We start from the raw sequence: 7,320 nt of genomic DNA on the forward strand, positions 1-7,320 counted from the left end.
TCAATTTCGTTAAAAAAAGTAAACATATAAAATTTGATTTTATAGTATTCCTCAAATTTGGCCCACAACTATTTTGAATTTCTTTTTTCACATATATGACATGCTAGAAGTAGTAATTCTTGATATATTATTCAATTGGATTTGTTTAAATAGAGTCCGGATGCTTCATTTTATTTATTGGTCTATAAATAATTTAAAATTGAGAATACTAATTTGGATACCCCTAAAAAAACTAAAAGATCGATCTAATTAAACTTCGTTTAAAACATATTAAATCGACATTCTAATTTTAAAACAGACACAAAATCACTAAATAGCAAAACTATATATATAGACCTAGTTCTATGTTATCACTATTACTTTCAAATAATGGTATAGCAAATATAAGTAGTCAACTACAGCACACAAAAAATAACTATTTTTTATTTGATTAAAAGTCTTATTTCTTTCTTATCAATCAAACAAAACCAACAAAAGTAAACTCATGAATCAATAGAAGTAAACTCACAAAGACAAAAATATTTTTATTTTAAACTTTGATATATATTTAAACAAAAGGCACCCTTAACCTTTAATTTAAAGATTATTGGCAATTGAATATGAACTTATTTTTATTTTAAACTTTGATATATATTTAAACCAAAGGCACCCTTAACCTTTGATTCAAAGATCATTTGCAATTGAACATGAACCTCATGTCTCGATCTCTAGCCCATTCTGATTTCATTCTTTCAATTCCTTTCTTTTTTTTATTCTTTCAATTCCTTTATTATTTGCTCCAAATGTCACATCTTTCCAAACAACAAATAGAACCATATGTTAAAAAGACATAAAAATATTTTTTTATTGCCACATGTCTCAGTTCCAAATTGAATGTAAGCACTTATTCCCTGAATATTACTATCTCAACACATTAAGCATTGATAATAGTTAAAAAGACAAATTTTAACAATAAATGAAACTTTTCAAGTCCTTGCCCCTTGCTGCGGCTGCAATCAATCTTGCATCAATTTGCAAGCGCAGCCCGTTCCTCCTGTCATCTAGCATAAAATGTATGGAGTACAAACACAAATAAAAATGCAGCCATTTTAACTTAGAAAGTCAAAGGAATTAAGTAGTGATCCACTCTACTTGCACCAACCCCTCTCATTAACAGTTTGATCAAGTTGTTGTACCATGAACTTGTCAATTTGAGCCTGCTTTGTTGGGTCGTATAAACTCGGAAATGGATCCTCTCCAGTTTTTTCAACACTTGACAAAATACAGTGCAATCTCTCACCTTTGATTTTAATAGTGGGACCAGAAATAAATAAGAGAGAGAATGTGGTGAATGGTTAGATTAAACACTGCACACCATCCAGTTTTTTATTCACTGGAGAGGATCCACTCCCTATAAACTCAAACAAATACAAATACACAATTGATGTAGTAAAATAGCATTTAAAATAACATATTATAACCAAATTTATTGACCGCTAAAATATCTTACCAAGCATTGCAAGTGCTATTATTTTATTCACATTTTTTTCATAGTAAACAAGAAAAATTGAAAAAAAAAAAATTACCACCTGCCCCGTATTTTGTTTTTCAAGTGATAAAACAAAATAATTCAAAAATTGATATATATTAAATAAATAAAATTAGGAATCCAAAAAAATTTAAACATACACAGCACAAATTTTTTAAAGGTAAAAATAACACTAAAAACAACAAATGAAAAAAGACAAATACTTATAATGATTGTCTCCTCTTACATTCCATGTTCCGAACATGATAGATTCCTTCACTCTAGCATATTCTGCACACATGATGCAAATAAAGAAGGCATTTTTTATGTCCTAAAATTTGATGTTTTATTCTTTCTTTTACTTTTGTCCTATGTTTGATCTTTCTAAAGATATAATCTAAAGTTTCTCCATCTTTACCTTAGCATCTATTCTCTCAACCTCCCTTTGTAAGTCTGCCTTCCTCAGAGACACTGACTATGTGCCCTTTATCTCAGTTCAATTTGCTGCCTTCAATCACTCCGCTCAATTTGCCCGTTCTGAATTTGCCGACATTAATATGTGAAACTCTAAGAATCGCACCTTAATTTGAGTTTGTAGAATCAAACTTCAAAATCATCAAAAACTACTTAATTCACATATGCAGTTTAAACCTTACAATAGAAAAATTTAAAGTCCTTAAAATAATAAATAGATATCTTTTTATTCCACAAAGCATGTTTAGGAATTCAAACATATACACAATAAAAGTAAAAAAAGTAACATCTCATTTAAATTCCTAAAGAAGCCACCTTAAATTATTTAACTTACATTATGAGTAATTCTTTTTATCAAACTAAGCATTTTTTTAACTACCAACTAATTCATTTTTCTTACACCTGATTTAAAGGATATTGTTTGTTACATTGAAACTGTCTAGCCAAAATTTATTTACGGAGACAATGACAGTCCACTTTCATCATTGGTAGTACTACTAAAGGATAAAAAGAATATTTATTATTTACTCTCAACAGTGCCTATTAATCAAGAACTAATGCAAAATAAAACTGAACCCAAACTTACTATACAGAGTGTTGTGGAGGAGAAGTCTATATAAGGATTATAAGCCAAATCAATCAGGACTGTGACTGAAAGAAGATAGGGAAGTACGTTGTTGCTTTCAAAATCAGCTATATTTCATATTCATATTCTCAGTTATAAAAATAAAACTACACAATTTGAGGGTGTTCTTCCCTTTTGAAATTAGGATTTGAACAAAATTTGACGGCAATTTTTCATTTGAAAATCAGAGCTTGAGTCTACAAATTTAAGATATTAATATATTAAGATACATAGTTAGCTACAACATGCACTTCTTGCTAAAATTAATATGATTCAACATAGACACTTGTTTGGAGAGAAGTCCCAACTTTGAGTTTTAAATAAATTAGAAATCATGTTGGTGATTGGGTTTCCTTTATTATATTTTAAAATTACCGAGACAGGTTCAAACACACATATTGACAGACTCCCATCATTTTTTTCCACCTAAAATTGTATATTTATCATCTGACATCCTATAATTATCCTATCATGCTTAATTTACTTCATTCCATTCCTTATCATACATTTTATCATTTGGTACAACCTTAAGAAGATCATAGGTATTCAAAAATATAAGTGAATAATTTGCAGTAAATAAAGGACACATACCTAGATATTAACATCTGTGATGACAGGATACTGATATTGAAAGGCAGGCACTTGTGCCAGAAAATCCTATAAATAGAGCATAAAACAAACAAAATTGAATTAGTTGACAGAAAAACCATTTTTGTTTGGCCAAATAAAATGAACACCCTAAAAATAATGGAAAAAAGAAAATGAAAAAAATACATTTCATTGTTTTTTTTTATATAATTAAAACAAAGAACAGCATTACCCTTGTAAAACCCTGCACAAAACTTTTACTATATTCCTATACTTCATTTTTTGAACTTACAAAAACTCTAAAATATGGTCTTGTTTTTTTCGGTTTTTTTTTTTTTTAAATCATCAGTTGCATTGCAGCAGTAATAAATGAAACCCTGACTAAGAATCTAGATATACAGTCAAAATGGAGCCAAAAAATGTTTGGAACAGGGTACTCTTTTGTTGATGCGTGGCCGCTTCACATAGCTGCAACAATGATAGACACAATTGCAACATCACTATTAAAGCAAACATAGAAAACAAAATCACTTGTAATTAAAATGCAATGAACAAAAAGTTGATCTAAAAGAGTAATAATATAATACATGCATGGATGTATATATAGATATATAAATGTAGATGCGTGCCTGTTGTAGACTCTTGAAACTTGCATTCTCTTAGAGCAGGTGATCCACTTTACCCAACATACCACAACATGGAACAAACGAAAATTTTAAGGACCAAATTATCATAAATTCATAATGGAATTGAGTAACTAAAAGGGGGAGAATTATCATCATACTGAAGAAGGAGGGGGACTCAACACATAAAAGAACTAAGAAAAGTAAAAATTAGAAAAATATCTTTAAGTTCAAAAAAATGAACGAAAAAAATAAAGTTCCTAAATTTCTGATATGACGTATAAAGCTAAAACATTGAAAACAAATTATTAACCAGAATAAGAAAAGAATTAAGAAAAAGTGAAATTAATCCAAAGCAAGATTTTAAACTCACGTCAGACCACCAAATACTTTGATCATTTTGAAAAGTTGAAATTAGAACTTACCGAAGAAAGAATGTTGCCTAAGATCCCAGTGTAAAGGGTATAGTGCCTTGCATCCCCCCTTCTGAACCCTATGTCTCCTTCGTTATCTGAACACTCACAAAGAAACAAAATCATGAACAGTTTGCGAGCAAAATGCAAAAAAGAAAAAGTTACAAATTTTTTTCCATATGAATAAGCCCTAAATCATACACTAAAAGAGACATTAACAATCACAAATTAAAACACTTAATTGAAAACAACACCTATGGAGGAACAATTTAAGTAATGAAAGCTGTGAACCACACCTTTAGAAGTCCACTTGTCTTGTGCAGCTCACACCTAACCTTGATACCTTTGCCAATTTCAACCACCTGCCATGAAAATTCATTTATTTTCCTTACAAAACAAAGTATCATTGAGAATTTGGTAGAGTAATCCGTGCTCATAAATTGTAACAATAGTGCTAGGAGATCGCCATATATAGAAAACCCATAAAAATAAGATAAAATATTCAATTGATTCAAGAGAGAACCTCAATAGCTTTGCCAATTTAAGTTATAAGTGAGTTAAAAACTCACACAGTTGAAAACTGCCTGAGCTCCTGGTCCTGGACATAAAAGAAAACATTTTGTGAACCCTAACCCAGTTGATACAAATGATACAGCTACTGTTTAAACCCCAACTCCAACTCCATATCATCCTACCTAAACCATGAATGCAAAAAGAAGAAAGCCTTTCATATGTGAACGCTGATGGATTAGGGAGAGTGAACGGCACTAAGAATTAATTTCAAAAGCCTTTCAAAATCGTTTTAGAGGAGTCACTATTTAATTTCAAAAGCAAAATTCTAGATTCACTGCCATATTTTTTCAAAGAATTAAAAGCCCTTTGACAATAACATTAACTCTATAAATTAAAAACATAACCCATAACGTATATCAAAAAATTAGAATATATTACATCTTCATCATAAAAACTAAAATGGCTTGACATGATCCTTTAAAATTGTCGTCATTGTTCCTAATAGTATGAAAATGAATGTGTTTAGATCTCTGGTGTCAATCAGCAGAGGCATTAATAGAATTCAAGTCTACCTTGAAAGGAATATCTGCTTGGAACTTTAGCATCATTTAGAATGGCAATGGTCAAAAACATGAAGGCTAGAAGTTGAATTTCCATATTAGTTCAATGAGCATGAGGCCAAACTGCAATCAGAAATTAAGAAAACCAACTTGATTAATATTCATTCAATGGTTTTCATAATGAATTACACATTATAATAACATCACTATCCAATTACCACTATTCGGATGGTGATAGATACTGTATAGATCTGAACGCAAACAAAACAAAACAAACTAAATTAATTTATATACAAAGCAAGATCAAATGAGATTATGTTAATGAAGAAATAGGAGAGCAACAAACCGTATAGATCTTCATTCTTTGGAAAATAGCTTTGCTGGTTAAGACTGTACTAACAATAACACTCAATCCTGCTTCAGTCGAGACAATTTCAGAAGCACTTCTTGATTCTTGATTCTTTATTAATTCTCTTTTGAGTTTAAATTCGCGTACCAATTTCAAATGGTAAAATTGCGCTCAAATTTTAAAATTCAAAAGAAAAAAACCGCTCAAATTGGAGTGGGTTTCACTGAAACTACATGCTTAAACCAATGGATAATAAACTCTCAAACCAACCTAAGGTTACCCGGTTTAAAAGACACTACACAAAGCTAACGATGGTAAGAGCCAGATCTGTGAATAAGGGTGAATCACATCGTGTTAAGAAAATATTAAATAAATTTCTACTTAAAAAAAATTACCTCTGCAACATCGTCGATGGTAGAATCTCAGAGCTCTCGTTCTCTTCGCCGTGTCATCAACTTGCTTCTAGCTACTCCTTCTTCACTGTTGGCAGGAACACCACTCGCCGCTGCCGCTGTTCTAACGGCGGTTCCTCTGTTTGCATTGCGAGCAAAGTTTTTGTGTTTACTCCGGTGAGGGTGCTGAGCTTCCCGTACCAGCAGGCAAAGAGAACAATGGAGAGAGATTTGAGTTTTTGAATTTTGAAATGCAGGAGCTTATTAAAAAGGTTGCCGCTAAATGTTCTAAGTTTTATCATTCTAATTTCTAGATATATATTTACTTTGATACCTTTACTCTTTAGCGTGTCATGTGTCGTTCAGAGACAGGTTAGACACTTGTTGAATATAGAACTATCTACTGTTCTCCTTTTATATTTTAATAAAATAATTTCTGAAATTAAAACTGTGTAAATACATGATTTGAAATTTGTTTATAATAAGACTTTTCAAAAGTTTTGGGTCTTACATCTCTCCATTTCAAAGCAATCTCATTTTGGTGGTTGAGATGCATGAACAGATCAGCTCAATGAGATGAGAGGGGAAGCCAATATCAATAAGAGTTTCTTTAATAAAAGTCCATTTGAGTCTGTCGTATGCCTTTTCCGGGTCAATCTTGATAGCCATCCAACCCTTGTTACCTTTCTTACTCCTCATAGAATGTATGACCTCCTGTACAATAATGATATTATCGGAACTCTGCCTTCTAGGTACAAAACTGCATTGGTTTGGGCTAACTAGTTTCTCCATAATTTTTCTGAGCCGCATAGAGATGATCTTGGTCACCATCTTATAAGAAACATTGCAAAGACTTATCGGGCGCATTTGTTTCATATTGACAACTGGCTCCACTTTTGGGATAAAAGTAATTAGAATCTCATTAATATCTTTCACCTGCTCAGGATGGCTAAAAATATTCTCAATTAAAAAACACAGATCAGCCCCAACTTTATCCCATTAACTCTGGTAGAAAATAGCATGTATACCATCAATACCAGGTGCTTTCAAGCCCCCATTTTAAAAATAGACTCTTTTATTTCCGTATGAGTTTTCTTGCCCCCTGTGATATTTATATCATCATGGTTAAGAGTAGGAAAAGAGTTATTCATAATATACGGAACATAAGGGCAATCATCATTGAATAAATCAATATAGAAAGCAGTTGCCATTTGTTCTAAAGCAAGTTTATCAGATACCCAGTTGCCATCATGATCTTAGATGGACTTTATTATGT

At 31.3% G+C, this 7,320-nt stretch overlaps 2 long non-coding RNA genes across 6 annotated transcripts; both read right to left on the minus strand.

Moving 5' to 3' along the window:
- LOC107635243 lies at window positions 1,219–3,668 on the minus strand. Of its 3 annotated transcripts, XR_001619190.2 has the most exons (3): window positions 3,632–3,668; window positions 3,198–3,263; window positions 1,219–2,044 (listed from the first exon to the last, which is right to left on the minus strand). It is a non-coding gene; the product is annotated as an uncharacterized LOC107635243 (long non-coding RNA). The 3 variants fall into 3 exon arrangements; XR_002361927.1 differs by having other exon boundaries at window positions 1,219–3,263; XR_002361926.1 differs by having other exon boundaries at window positions 1,219–3,263; window positions 3,594–3,665.
- Window positions 3,818–6,352, minus strand: LOC107635242. Of its 3 annotated transcripts, none has more exons than XR_002361925.1 (8): window positions 6,048–6,352; window positions 5,650–5,717; window positions 5,522–5,554; window positions 5,316–5,426; window positions 4,800–4,828; window positions 4,527–4,592; window positions 4,243–4,328; window positions 3,818–3,870 (listed from the first exon to the last, which is right to left on the minus strand). It is a non-coding gene; the product is annotated as an uncharacterized LOC107635242 (long non-coding RNA). The 3 variants fall into 3 exon arrangements; XR_001619188.2 differs by having other exon boundaries at window positions 4,754–4,828; window positions 6,048–6,351; XR_001619189.2 differs by lacking the exon at window positions 4,800–4,828 and having other exon boundaries at window positions 6,048–6,349.

This window comes from Arachis ipaensis, chromosome B04 (assembly GCF_000816755.2).
Source record: "Arachis ipaensis cultivar K30076 chromosome B04, Araip1.1, whole genome shotgun sequence".
NCBI classification, from domain to species: domain Eukaryota; kingdom Viridiplantae; phylum Streptophyta; class Magnoliopsida; order Fabales; family Fabaceae; genus Arachis; species Arachis ipaensis.